Genomic DNA, 16,092 nt, shown 5'->3' on the forward strand with positions numbered 1-16,092 from the left:
GGTTACGGGCTATGAAAAACACGCAAATGTTAATAAACGGTATCAATAGTTTGTACTCATGGAAACCTTACTTCGAGGATCTTGATTTCGATGCCGCTTATACTGTTTTGAAATAGGACCCCTATCTAACAGCAGAAAAAATTTACAGAAAATTCGTGGAGCCGATTTCGAGAAATTTGCGACAAAATAAAGGAAGTCGAGCAGATCACATGACGTAAGATTATATACATGTGAGCCATTAGTCCCCTCTTTATAAATCTTCACATGAGTCCTCCATGGATTATTTTATCTCTAGAAGATAGAGTCCACCTCTGAGGAAAGTCCTGACGAATTTCGTGCAGACGAAACAGCAAAATAAGGGGCGCCATAGGGGTTACGGGCTATGAAAAACTCGCAAATGTTAATTAACGGTATCAATAGTTTGTACTCATGGAAACCTTACTTCGAGGATTTTGATTTCGATGCAGCTTATACTGTTTTGAAATAGGACCCCTTTCTAACAGCAGAAAAAATTTGAAGAAAATTTGTGGAGCCGATTTCGAGAAATTTGCGACTAAATAAAGGAAGTCGAGCAGATCACATGCCGTAAGATTATATACATGTCAGCCATTAGTCCCCTCTTTATAAATCTTCACATGAGTCCTCCATGGATTATTTTATCTCTAGAAGATAGAGTCCACCGATGAAGAATGTCCTGACGAATTTCGTGCAGACGAAACAGCAAAATAAGGGGCGCCATAGGGGTTACGGCTATGAAAAGCACGCAAATGTTAATAAACGGTATCAATAGTTTGTACTCATGGAAACCTTACTTCGAGGATTTCGATTTCGATGCCGCTTATACTGTTTTGAATTAGGACCCCTATCTAACAGCAGAAAAAATTTGAAGAAAATTCGTGGAGCCCATTTCGAGAAATTTGCGACTAAATAAAGGAAGTCGAGCAGATCACATGCCGAAAGATTATATACATGTGAGCAATTAGTCCCCTCTTTATAAATCTTCACATGAGTCCTCCATGGATTATTTTATCTCTAGAAGATAGAGTCCACCTATGAAGAAAGTCCTGACGAATTTCGTGCAGATGAAACAGCAAAATAAGGGGCGCCAAAGGGGTTACGGACTATGAAAAACACGCAAATGTTAATAAACGGTATCAATAGTTTGTACTCATGGAAACCTTACTTCGAGGATTTTGATTTCGATGCCGCTTATACTGTTTTGAAATAGGACCCCTATCTAACAGCAGAAAAAATTTAACGAAAGTTCGTGGAGCCGATATCGAGAAATTTGCGACTAAATAAAGGAAGTCGAGAAGATCACATGCCGTAAGATTATATACATGTGAGCCATTAGTCCCCTCTTTATAAATCTTCACATGAGTCCTCCATGGATTATTTTATCTCTAGAAGATAGAGTCCACCTATGAAGAAAGTCCTGACGAATTTCGTGCAGACGAAACAGCAAAATAAGGGGCGCCATAGGGGTTACCGGCTATGAAAAACACGCAAATGTTAATAAACGGTATCAATAGGTTTTACTCATGGAAACTTTACTTCGAGGATTTTGATGTCGATGCCGCTTATACTGTTTTGAATTAGGACCCCTATCTAACAGCAGGAAAAATTTGAAGAAAATTCGTTGAGCCGATTTCGAGAAATTTGCGACTAAATAAAGGAAGTCGAGCAGATCACATGCCGTAAGATTATATACATGTGAGCCATTAGTCCCCTCTTTATAAATCTTCACATGAGTCCTCCATGGATTATTTTATCTCTAGAAGATAGAGTCCACCGATGAAGAAAGTCCTGACGAATTTCGTGCAGACGAAACAGCAAAATAAGGGGCGCCATAGGGGTTACGGGCTATGAAAAACACGCAAATGTTAATAAACGGTATCAATAGTTTGTACTCATGGAAACCTTACTTCGAGGATTTTGATTTCGATGCCGCTTATACTGTTTTGAAATAGGACCCCTATCTAACAGCAGAAAAAATTTGAAGAAAATTCGTGGAGCCGATTTCGAGAAATTTGCGACTAAATAAAGGAAGTCGAGCAGATCACATGCCGTAAGATTATATACATGTGAGCCATTAGTCCCCTCTTTATAAATCTTCACATGAGTCCTCCATGGATTATTTTATCTCTAGAAGATAGAGTCCACCTATGAAGAACGTCCTGACAAATTTCGTGCAGACGAAACAGCAAAATAAGGCGCGCCATAGGGGTTACGGGCTATGAAAAACACGCAAATGTTAATAAACGGTATCAATAGTTTGTACTCATGGAAACCTTACTTCGAGGATCTTGATTTCGATGCCGCTTATACTGTTTTGAAATAGGACCCCTATCTAACAGCAGAAAAAATTTACAGAAAATTCGTGGAGCCGATTTCGAGAAATTTGCGACAAAATAAAGGAAGTCGAGCAGATCACATGACGTAAGATTATATACATGTGAGCCATTAGTCCCCTCTTTATAAATCTTCACATGAGTCCTCCATGGATTATTTTATCTCTAGAAGATAGAGTCCACCTATGAGGAAAGTCCTGACGAATTTCGTGCAGACGAAACAGCAAAATAAGGGGCGCCATAGGGGTTACGGGCTATGAAAAACACGCAAATGTTAATTAACGGTATCAATAGTTTGTACTCATGGAAACCTTACTTCGAGGATTTTGATTTCGATGCAGCTTATACTGTTTTGAAATAGGACCCCTATCTAACAGCAGAAAAAGTTTGATGAAAATTTGTGGAGCCGATTTCGAGAAATTTGCGACTAAATAAAGCAAGTCGAGCAGATTACATGCCGTAAGATTATATACATGTGAGCCATTAGTCCCCTCTTTATAAATCTTCACATGAGTCCTCCATGGATTATTTTATCTCTAGAAGATAGAGTCCACCTATGAAGAAAGTCCTGACAAATTTCGTGCAGACGAAACAGCAAAATAAGGCGCGCCATAGGGGTTACCGGCTATGAAAAACACGCAAATGTTAATAAACGGTATCAATAGTTTGTACTCATGGAAACCTTACTTCGAGGATCTTGATTTCGATGCCGCTTATACTGTTTTGAAATAGGACCCCTATCTAACAGCAGAAAAAATTTAAAGAAAATTCGTCGAGCCGATTTCGAGAAATTTGCGACAAAATAAAGGAAGTCGAGCAGATCACATGACGTAAGATTATATACATGTGAGCCATTAGTCCCCTCTTTATAAATCTTCACATGAGTCCTCCATGGATTATTTTATCTCTAGAAGATAGAGTCCACCTATGAGGAAAGTCCTGACGAATTTCGTGCAGACGAAACAGCAAAATAAGGGGCGCCATAGGGGTTACGGGCTATGAAAAACACGCAAATGTTAATAAACGGTATCAATAGTTTGTACTCATGGAAACCTTACTTCGAGGATTTTGATTTCGATGCCGCTTATACTGTTTTGAAATAGGACCCCTATCTAACAGCAGGAAAAATTTGAAGAAAATTCGTGCAGCCGATTTCGAGAAATTTGCGACTAAATAAAGGTAGTCGAGCAGATCACATGCCGTAAGATTATATACATGTGAGCCATTAGTCCCCTCTTTATAAATCTTCACATGAGTCCTCCATGGATTATTTTATCTCTAGAAGATAGAGTCCACCTATGAAGAAAGTCCTGACAAATTTCGTGCAGACGAAACAGCAAAATAAGGCGCGCCATAGGGGTTACGGGCTATGAAAAACACGCAAATGTTAAAAAACGGTATCAATAGTTTGTACTCATGGAAACCTTACTTCGAGGATCTTGATTTCGATGCCGCTTATACTGTTTTGAAATAGGACCCCTATCTAACAGCAGAGAAAATTTACAGAAAATTCGTCGAGCCGATATCGAGAAATTTGCGACAAAATAAAGGAAGTCGAGCAGATCACATGACGTAAGATTATATACATGTGAGCCATTAGTCCCCTCTTTATAAATCTTCACATGAGTCCTCCATGGATTATTTTATCTCTAGAAGATAGAGTCCACCTATGAGGAAAGTCCTGACGAATTTCGTGCAGACGAAACAGCAAAATAAGTGGCGCCATAGGGGTTACGGGCTATGAAAAACACGCAAATGTTAATTAACGGTATCAATAGTTTGTACTCATGGAAACCTTACTTCGAGGATTTTGATTTCGATGCAGCTTATACTGTTTTGAAATAGGACCCCTATCTAACAGCAGAAAAAATTTGAAGAAAATTTGTGGAGCCGATTTCGAGAAATTTGCGACTAAATAAAGCAAGTCGAGCAGATTACATGCCGTAAGATTATATACATGTTTGCCATTAGTCCCCTCTTTATAAATCTTCACATGAGTCCTCCATGGATTATTTTATCTCTAGAAGATAGAGTCCACCTATGAAGAAAGTCCTGACAAATTTCGTGCAGACGAAACAGCAAAATAAGGCGCGCCATAGGGGTTACCGGCTATGAAAAACACGCAAATGTTAATAAACGGTATCAATAGTTTGTACTCATGGAAACCTTACTTCGAGGATCTTGATTTCGATGCCGCTTATACTGTTTTGAAATAGGACCCCTATCTAACAGCAGAAAAAATTTAAAGAAAATTCGTCGAGCCGATTTCGAGAAATTTGCGACAAAATAAAGGAAGTCGAGCAGATCACATGACGTAAGATTATATACATGTGAGCCATTAGTCCCCTCTTTATAAATCTTCACATGAGTCCTCCATGGATTATTTTATCTCTAGAAGATAGAGTCCACCTATGAGGAAAGTCCTGACGAATTTCGTGCAGACGAAACAGCAAAATAAGGGGCGCCATAGGGGTTACGGGCTATGAAAAACACGCAAATGTTAATAAACGGTATCAATAGTTTGTACTCATGGAAACCTTACTTCGAGGATTTTGATTTCGATGCCGCTTATTCTGTTTTGAAAGAGGACCCCTATCTAACAGCAGAAAAAATTTGAAGAAAATTCGTTGAACCGATTTCGAGAAATTTGCGACTAAATAAAGGAAGTCGAGCAGATCACATGCCGTAAGATTATATACATGTGAGCCATTAGTCCCCTCTTTATAAATCTTCACATGAGTCCTCCATGGATTATTTTATCTCTAGAAGATAGAGTCCACCTATGAAGAAAGTCCTGACGAATTTCGTGCAGACGAAACAGCAAAATAAGGGGCGCCATAGGGGTTACCGGCTATGAAAAACACGCAAATGTTAATAAACGGTATCAATAGGTTGTACTCATGGAAACTTTACTTCGAGGATTTTGATGTCGATGCCGCTTATACTGTTTTGAAATAGGACCCCTATCTAACAACAGAAAACATTTACAGAAAATTCGTGGAGCCGATTTCGAGAAATTTGCGACTAAATAAAGGAAGTCGAGCAGATCACATGCCGTAAGATTATATACATGTGAGCCATTAGTCCCCTCTTTATAAATCTTCACATGAGTCCTCCATGGATTATTTTATCTCTAGAAGATAGAGTCCACCGATGAAGAAAGTCCTGACGAATTTCGTGCAGACGAAACAGCAAAATAAGGGGCGCCATAGGGTTTACGGGTTATGAAAAACACGCAAATGTTAATAAACGGTATCAATCGTTTGTACTCATGGAAACCTTACTTCGAGGATTTTGATTTCGATGCCGCTTATACTGTTTTGAAATAGGACCCCTATCTAACAGCAGAAAAATTTGAAGAAAATTCGTGCAGCCGATTTCGAGAAATTTGCGACTAAATAAAGGTAGTCGAGCAGATCACATGCCGTTAGATTATATACATGTGAGCCATTAGTCCCCTCTTTATAAATCTTCACATGAGTCCTCCATGGATTATTTTATCTCTAGAAGATAGAGTCCACCGATGAAGAAAGTCCTGACGAATTTCGTGCAGACGAAACAGCAAAATAAGGGGCGCCATAGGGGTTACGGGCTATGAAAAACACGCAAATGTTAATAAACGGTATCAATAGTTTGTACTCATGGAAACCTTACTTCGAGGATTTTGATTTCGATGCCGCTTATACTGTTTTGAAATAGGACCCCTATCTAACAGCAGAAAAAATTTACAGAAAATTCGTCGAGCCGATTTCGAGAAATTTGCGACTAAATAAAGGAAGTCGAGCAGATCACATGCCGTAAGATTATATACATGTGAGCCATTAGTCCCCTCTTTATAAATCTTCACATGAGTCCTCCATGGATTATTTTATCTCTAGAAGATAGAGTCCACCTATGAAGAAAGTCCTGACGAATTTCGTGCAGACGAAACAGCAAAATAAGGGGCGCCATAGGGGTTACAGGCTATGAAAAACACGCAAATGTTAATTAACGGTATCAATAGTTTGTACTCATGGAAACCTTACTTCGAGGATTTTGATTTCGATGCAGCTTATACTGTTTTGAAATAGGACCCCTATCTAACAGCAGAAAAAATTTGAAGAAAATTTGTGGAGCCGATTTCGAGAAATTTGCGACTAAATAAAGCAAGTCGAGCAGATTACATGCCGTAAGATTATATACATGTGAGCCATTAGTCCCCTCTTTATAAATCTTCACATGAGTCCTCCATGGATTATTTTATCTCTAGAAGATAGAGTCCACCTATGAAGAAAGTCCTGACAAATTTCGTGCAGACGAAACAGCAAAATAAGGCGCGCCATAGGGGTTACCGGCTATGAAAAACACGCAAATGTTAATAAACGGTATCAATAGTTTGTACTCATGGAAACCTTACTTCGAGGATCTTGATTTCGATGCCGCTTATACTGTTTTGAAATAGGACCCCTATCTAACAGCAGAAAAAATTTACAGAAAATTCGTCGAGCCGATTTCGAGAAATTTGCGACAAAATAAAGGAAGTCGAGCAGATCACATGACGTAAGATTATATACATGTGAGCCATTAGTCCCCTCTTTATAAATCTTCACATGAGTCCTCCATGGATTATTTTATCTCTAGAAGATAGAGTCCACCTATGAGGAAAGTCCTGACGAATTTCGTGCAGACGAAACAGCAAAATAAGGGGCGCCATAGGGGTTACGGGCTATGAAAAACACGCAAATGTTAATAAACGGTATCAATAGTTTGTACTCATGGAAACCTTACTTCGAGGATTTTGATTTCGATGCCGCTTATTCTGTTTTGAAATAGGACCCCTATCTAACAGCAGAAAAAATTTGAAGAAAATTCGTTGAACCGATTTCGAGAAATTTGCGACTAAATAAAGGAAGTCGAGCAGATCACATGCCGTAAGATTATATACATGTGAGCCATTAGTCCCCTCTTTATAAATCTTCACATGAGTCCTCCATGGATTATTTTATCTCTAGAAGATAGAGTCCACCGATGAAGAAAGTCCTGACGAATTTCGTGCAGACGAAACAGCAAAATAAGGGGCGCCATAGGGGTTACCGGCTATGAAAAACACACAAATGTTAATAAACGGTATCAATAGGTTGTACTCATGGAAACTTTACTTCGAGGATTTTGATGTCGATGCCGCTTATACTGTTTTGAAATAGGACCCCTATCTAACAGCAGAAAAAATTTTCAGAAAATTCGTCGAGCCGATTTCGAGAAATTTGCGACTAAATAAAGGAAGTCGAGCAGATCACATGCCGTAAGATTATATACATGTGAGCCATTAGTCCCCTCTTTATAAATCTTCACATGAGTCCTCCATGGATTATTTTATCTCTAGAAGATAGAGTCCACCGATGAAGAAAGTCCTGACGAATTTCGTGCAGACGAAACAGCAAAATAAGGGGCGCCATAGGGGTTACGGGCTATGAAAAGCACGCAAATGTTAATAAACGGTATCAATAGTTTGTACTCATGGAAACCTTACTTCGAGGATTTTGATTTCGATGCCGCTTATACTGTTTTGAAATAGGACCCCTATCTAACAGCAGAAAAAATTTACAGAAAATTCGTCGAGCCGATTTCGAGAAATTTGCGACTAAATAAAGGAAGTCGAGCAGATCACATGCCGAAAGATTATATACATGTGAGCCATTAGTCCCCTCTTTATAAATCTTCACATGAGTCCTCCATGGATTATTTTATCTCTAGAAGATAGAGTCCACCTATGAAGAACGTCCTGACGAATTTCGTGCAGACGAAACAGCAAAATAAGGGGCGCCATAGGGGCTACGGGCTATGAAAAACACGCAAATGTTAAATGAACGGTATCAATAGTTTGTACTCATGGAAACCTTACTTTGAGGGTTTTGATTTCGATGCCGCTTATACTGTTTTGAAACAGGACCCCTATCTAACAGCAGAAAAAATCTGAAGAAAATTTGTCGAGCCGATTGCGAGAAATTTGCGACTAAATAAAGGAAGTCGAGCAGATCACATGCCGTAAGTTTATATACATGTGAGCCATTCGTCCCATCTTTATAAATCTTCACATGAGTCCTCCATGGATTATTTTATCTCTTGAAGATAGAGTCCACCTATGAAGAAAGTCCTGACGAATTTCGTGCAGACGAAACAGCAAAATAAGGGGCGCCATAGGGGTCACGGGCTATGAAAAAAACGCAAATGTTAATAAACGGTATCAATAGTTTGTACTCATGGAAACCTTACTTCGAGGATTTTGATTTCGATGCCGCTTATACTGTTTTGAAAGAGGACCCCTATCTAACAGCAGAAAAAATTTGAAGAAAATTCGTCGAGCCGATTTCGAGAAATTTGCGACTAAATAAAGGAAGTCGAGCAGATCACATGCCGTAAGATTATATACATGTGAGCCATTAGTCCCCTCTTTCCAAATCTTCACATGAGTCCTCCATGGATTATTTTATCTCTGGAAGATAGAGTCCACCGATGAAGAATGTCCTGACGAATTTCGTGCAGACGAAACAGCAAAATAAGGGGCGCCATAGGGGTTACCAGCTATGAAAAGAACGCAAATGTTAATTAAAGGTATCTATAGTTTGTACTCATGGAAACCTTACTTCGAGGATTTTGCTTTCGATGCCGCTTATACTGTTTTGAAATAGGACCCCTATCTAACAGCAGAAAAAATTTGAAGAAAATTCGTCGAGCCGATTTCGAGAAATTTGCGACTAAATAAAGGAAGTCGAGCAGATCACATGCCGTAAGATTATATACATGTGAGCCATTAGTCCCCTCTTTCCAAATCTTCACATGAGTCCTCCATGGATTATTTTATCTCTGGAAGATAGAGTCCACCGATGAAGAATGTCCTGACGAATTTCGTGCAGACGAAACAGCAAAATAAGGGGCGCCATAGGGGTTACCAGCTATGAAAAGAACGCAAATGTTAATTAAAGGTATCTATAGTTTGTACTCATGGAAACCTTACTTCGAGGATTTTGCTTTCGATGCCGCTTATACTGTTTTGAAATAGGACCCCTATCTAACAGCAGAAAAAATTTAAAGAAAATTCGTCGAGCCGATTTCGAGAAATTTGCGACTAAATAAAGGAAGTCGAGCAGATCACATTCCGTAAGATTATATACATGTGAGCCATTAGTCCCCTCTTTATAAATCTTTACATGAGTCCTCCATGGATTATTTTATCTCTAGAAGATAGAGTCCACCTATGAAGAAAGTCCTGACAAATTTCGTGCAGACGAAACAGCAAAATAAGGCGCGCCATAGGGATTACGGGCTATGAAAAACACGCAAATGTTAATAAACGGTATCAATAGTTTGTACTCATGGAAACCTTACTTCGAGGATCTTGATTTCGATGCCGCTTATACTGTTTTGAAATAGGACCCCTATCTAACAGCAGAAAAAATTTACAGAAAATTCGTCGAGCCGATTTCGAGAAATTTGCGACAAAATAAAGGAAGTCGAGCAGATCACATGACGTAAGATTATATACATGTGAGCCATTAGTCCCCTCTTTATAAATCTTCACATGAGTCCTCCATGGATTATTTTATCTCTAGAAGATAGAGTCCACCTATGAGGAAAGTCCTGACGAATTTCGTGCAGACGAAACAGCAAAATAAGGGGCGCCATAGGGGTTACGGGCTATGAAAATCACGCAAATGTTAATTAACGGTATCAATAGTTTGTACTCATGGAAACCTTACTTCGAGGATTTTGATTTCGATGCAGCTTATACTGTTTTGAAAAAGGACCCCTATCTAACAGCAGGAAAAATTTGAAGAAAATTTGTGGAGCCGATTTCGAGAAATTTGCGACTAAATAAAGCAAGTCGAGCAGATTACATGCCGTAAGATTGTATACATGTGAGCCATTAGTCCCCTCTTTATAAATCTTCACATGAGTCCTCCATGGATTATTTTATCTCTAGAAGATAGAGTCCACCTATGAAGAAAGTCCTGACAAATTTCGTGCAGACGAAACAGCAAAATAAGGCGCGCCATAGGGGTTACGGGCTATGAAAAACACGCAAATGTTAATAAACGGTATCAATAGTTTGTACTCATGGAAACCTTACTTCGAGGATCTTGATTTCGATGCCGTTTTTCTGTTTTGAAATAGGACCCCTATCTAACAGCAGAAAAAATTTGAAGAAAATTCGTCGAGCCGATTTCGAGAAATTTGCGACAAAATAAAGGAAGTCGAGCAGATCACATGACGTAAGATTATATACATGTGAGCCATTAGTCCCCTCTTTATAAATCTTCACATGAGTCCTCCATGGATTATTTTATCTCTAGAAGATAGAGTCCACCTATGAGGAAAGTCCTGACGAATTTCGTGCAGACGAAACAGCAAAATAAGGGGCGCCATAGGGGTTACGGGCTATGAAAAACACGCAAATGTTAATAAACGGTATCAATAGTTTGTACTCATGGAAACCTTACTTCGAGGATTTTGATTTCGATGCCGCTTATTCTGTTTTGAAATAGGACCCCTATCTAACAGCAGAAAAAATTTGAAGAAAATTCGTTGAACCGATTTCGAGAAATTTGCGACTAAATAAAGGAAGTCGAGCAGATCACATGCCGTAAGATTATATACATGTGAGCCATTAGTCCCCTCTTTATAAATCTTCACATGAGTCCTCCATGGATTATTTTATCTCTAGAAGATAGAGTCCACCTATGAAGAAAGTCCTGACGAATTTCGTGCAGACGAAACAGCAAAATAAGGGGCGCCATAGGGGTTACCGGCTATGAAAAACACGCAAATGTTAACAAACGGTATCAATAGGTTGTACTCATGGAAACTTTACTTCGAAGATTTTGATGTCGATGCCGCTTATACTGTTTTGAAATAGGACCCCTATCTAACAACAGAAAACATTTACAGAAAATTCGTCGAGCCGATTTCGAGAAATTTGCGACTAAATAAAGGAAGTCGAGCAGATCACATGCCGTAAGATTATATACATGTGAGCCATTAGTCCCCTCTTTATAAATCTTCACATGAGTCCTCCATGGATTATTTTATCTCTAGAAGATAGAGTCCACCTATGAAGAAAGTCCTGACAAATTTCGTGCAGACGAAACAGCAAAATAAGGCGCGCCATAGGGGTTACGGGCTATGAAAAACACGCAAATGTTAATAAACGGTATCAATAGTTTGTACTCATGGAAACCTTACTTCGAGGATCTTGATTTCGATGCCGCTTATACTGTTTTGAAATAGGACCCCTATCTAACAGCAGAAAAAATTTACAGAAAATTCGTCGAGCCGATTTCGAGAAATTTGCGACAAAATAAAGGAAGTCGAGCAGATCACATGACGTAAGATTATATACATGTGAGCCATTAGTCCCCTCTTTATAAATCTTCACATGAGTCCTCCATGGATTATTTTATCTCTAGAAGATAGAGTCCACCTATGAGGAAAGTCCTGACGAATTTCGTGCAGACGAAACAGCAAAATAAGGGGCGCCATAGGGGTTACGGGCTATGAAAAACACGCAAATGTTAATTAACGGTATCAATAGTTTGTACTCATGGAAACCTTACTTCGAGGATTTTGATTTCGATGCAGCTTATAGTGTTTTGAGATAGGACCCCTATCTAACAGCAGAAAAAATTTGAAGAAAATTTGTGGAGCCGATTTCGAGAAATTTGCGACTAAATAAAGCAAGTCGAGCAGATCACATGCCGTAAGATTATATACATGTGAGCCATTAGTCCCCTCTTTATAAATCTTCACATGAATCCTCCATGGATTATTTTATCTCTAGAAGATAGAGTCCACCTATGAAGAAAGTCCTGACAAATTTCGTGCAGACGAAACAGCAAAATAAGGCGCGCCATAGGGGTTACCGGCTATGAAAAACACGCAAATGTTAATAAACGGTATCAATAGTTTGTACTCATGGAAACCTTACTTCGAGGATTTTGATTTCCATGCCGCTTATACTGTTTTGAAATAGGACCCCTATCTAACAGCAGAAAAAATTTAAAGAAAATTCGTCGAGCCGATTTCGAGAAATTTGCGACAAAATAAAGGAAGTCGAGCAGATCACATGACGTAAGATTATATACATGTGAGCCATTAGTCCCCTCTTTATAAATCTTCACATGAGTCCTCCATGGATTATTTTATCTCTAGAAGATAGAGTCCACCTATGAGGAAAGTCCTGACGAATTTCGTGCAGACGAAACAGCAAAATAAGGGGCGCCATAGGGGTTACGGGCTATGAAAAACACGCAAATGTTAATAAACGGTATCAATAGTTTGTACTCATGGAAACCTTACTTCGAGGATTTTGATTTCGATGCCGCTTATTCTGTTTTGAAATAGGACCCCTATCTAACAGCAGAAAAAATTTGAAGAAAATTCGTTGAACCGATTTCGAGAAATTTGCGACTAAATAAAGGAAGTCGAGCAGATCACATGCCGTAAGATTATATACATGTGAGCCATTAGTCCCCTCTTTATAAATCTTCACATGAGTCCTCCATGGATTATTTTATCTCTAGAAGATAGAGTCCACCTATGAAGAAAGTCCTGACGAATTTCGTGCAGACGAAACAGCAAAATAAGGGGCGCCATAGGGGTTACCGGCTATGAAAAACACGCAAATGTTAATAAACGGTATCAATAGGTTGTACTCATGGAAAATTTACTTCGAGGATTTTGATGTCGATCCCGCTTATACTGTTTTGAAATAGGACCCCTATCTAACAGCAGAGAAAATTTTCAGAAAATTCGTGGAGCCCATTTCGAGAAATTTGCGACTAAATAAAGGAAGTCGAGCAGATCACATGCCGTAAGATTATATACATGTGAGCCATTAGTCCCCTCTTTATAAATCTTCACATGAGTCCTCCATGGATTATTTTATCTCTAGAAGATAGAGTCCACCGATGAAGAAAGTCCTGACGAATTTCGTGCAGACGAAACAGCAAAATAAGGGGCGCCATAGGGGTTACCGGCTATGAAAAACACACAAATGTTAATAAACGGTATCAATAGGTTGTACTCATGGAAACTTTACTTCGAGGATTTTGATGTCGATGCCGCTTATACTGTTTTGAAATAGGACCCCTATCTAACAGCAGAAAAAATTTTCAGAAAATTCGTCGAGCCGATTTCGAGAAATTTGCGACTAAATAAAGGAAGTCGAGCAGATCACATGCCGTAAGATTATATACATGTGAGCCATTAGTCCCCTCTTTATAAATCTTCACATGAGTCCTCCATGGATTATTTTATCTCTAGAAGATAGAGTCCACCGATGAAGAAAGTCCTGACGAATTTCGTGCAGACGAAACAGCAAAATAAGGGGCGCCATAGGGGTTACGGGCTATGAAAAGCACGCAAATGTTAATAAACGGTATCAATAGTTTGTACTCATGGAAACCTTACTTCGAGGATTTTGATTTCGATGCCGCTTATACTGTTTTGAAATAGGACCCCTATCTAACAGCAGAAAAAATTTACAGAAAATTCGTCGAGCCGATTTCGAGAAATTTGCGACTAAATAAAGGAAGTCGAGCAGATCACATGCCGAAAGATTATATACATGTGAGCCATTAGTCCCCTCTTTATAAATCTTCACATGAGTCCTCCATGGATTATTTTATCTCTAGAAGATAGAGTCCACCTATGAAGAACGTCCTGACGAATTTCGTGCAGACGAAACAGCAAAATAAGGGGCGCCATAGGGGCTACGGGCTATGAAAAACACGCAAATGTTAATGAACGGTATCAATAGTTTGTACTCATGGAAACCTTACTTTGAGGGTTTTGATTTCGATGCCGCTTATACTGTTTTGAAACAGGACCCCTATCTAACAGCAGAAAAAATCTGAAGAAAATTTGTCGAGCCGATTGCGAGAAATTTGCGACTAAATAAAGGAAGTCGAGCAGATCACATGCCGTAAGTTTATATACATGTGAGCCATTCGTCCCATCTTTATAAATCTTCACATGAGTCCTCCATGGATTATTTTATCTCTTGAAGATAGAGTCCACCTATGAAGAAAGTCCTGACGAATTTCGTGCAGACGAAACAGCAAAATAAGGGGCGCCATAGGGGTCACGGGCTATGAAAAAAACGCAAATGTTAATAAACGGTATCAATAGTTTGTACTCATGGAAACCTTACTTCGAGGATTTTGATTTCGATGCCGCTTATACTGTTTTGAAAGAGGACCCCTATCTAACAGCAGAAAAAATTTGAAGAAAATTCGTCGAGCCGATTTCGAGAAATTTGCGACTAAATAAAGGAAGTCGAGCAGATCACATGCCGTAAGATTATATACATGTGAGCCATTAGTCCCCTCTTTCCAAATCTTCACATGAGTCCTCCATGGATTATTTTATCTCTGGAAGATAGAGTCCACCGATGAAGAATGTCCTGACGAATTTCGTGCAGACGAAACAGCAAAATAAGGGGCGCCATAGGGGTTACCAGCTATGAAAAGAACGCAAATGTTAATTAAAGGTATCTATAGTTTGTACTCATGGAAACCTTACTTCGAGGATTTTGCTTTCGATGCCGCTTATACTGTTTTGAAATAGGACCCCTATCTAACAGCAGAAAAAATTTGAAGAAAATTCGTGGAGCCGATTTCGAGAAATTTGCGACTAAATAAAGGAAGTCGAGCAGATCACATGCCGTAAGATTATATACATGTGAGCCATTAGTCCCCTCTTTCCAAATCTTCACATGAGTCCTCCATGGATTATTTTATCTCTGGAAGATAGAGTCCACCGATGAAGAATGTCCTGACGAATTTCGTGCAGACGAAACAGCAAAATAAGGGGCGCCATAGGGGTTACCAGCTATGAAAAGAACGCAAATGTTAATTAAAGGTATCTATAGTTTGTACTCATGGAAACCTTACTTCGAGGATTTTGCTTTCGATGCCGCTTATACTGTTTTGAAATAGGACCCCTATCTAACAGCAGAAAAAATTTAAAGAAAATTCGTCGAGCCGATTTCGAGAAATTTGCGACTAAATAAAGGAAGTCGAGCAGATCACATTCCGTAAGATTATATACATGTGAGCCATTAGTCCCCTCTTTATAAATCTTTACATGAGTCCTCCATGGATTATTTTATCTCTAGAAGATAGAGTCCACCTATGAAGAAAGTCCTGACAAATTTCGTGCAGACGAAACAGCAAAATAAGGCGCGCCATAGGGATTACGGGCTATGAAAAACACGCAAATGTTAATAAACGGTATCAATAGTTTGTACTCATGGAAACCTTACTTCGAGGATCTTGATTTCGATGCCGCTTATACTGTTTTGAAATAGGACCCCTATCTAACAGCAGAAAAAATTTACAGAAAATTCGTCGAGCCGATTTCGAGAAATTTGCGACAAAATAAAGGAAGTCGAGCAGATCACATGACGTAAGATTATATACATGTGAGCCATTAGTCCCCTCTTTATAAATCTTCACATGAGTCCTCCATGGATTATTTTATCTCTAGAAGATAGAGTCCACCTATGAGGAAAGTCCTGACGAATTTCGTGCAGACGAAACAGCAAAATAAGGGGCGCCATAGGGGTTACGGGCTATGAAAATCACGCAAATGTTAATTAACGGTATCAATAGTTTGTACTCATGGAAACCTTACTTCGAGGATTTTGATTTCGATGCAGCTTATACTGTTTTGAAAAAGGACCCCTATCTAACAGCAGAAAAAA

Source organism: Sinohyriopsis cumingii, chromosome 15 (genome assembly GCF_028554795.1).
Source record: "Sinohyriopsis cumingii isolate HCF-2022 chromosome 15, ASM2855479v2, whole genome shotgun sequence".
In the NCBI taxonomy this organism is placed as follows: Eukaryota; Metazoa; Mollusca; class Bivalvia; order Unionida; family Unionidae; genus Sinohyriopsis; species Sinohyriopsis cumingii.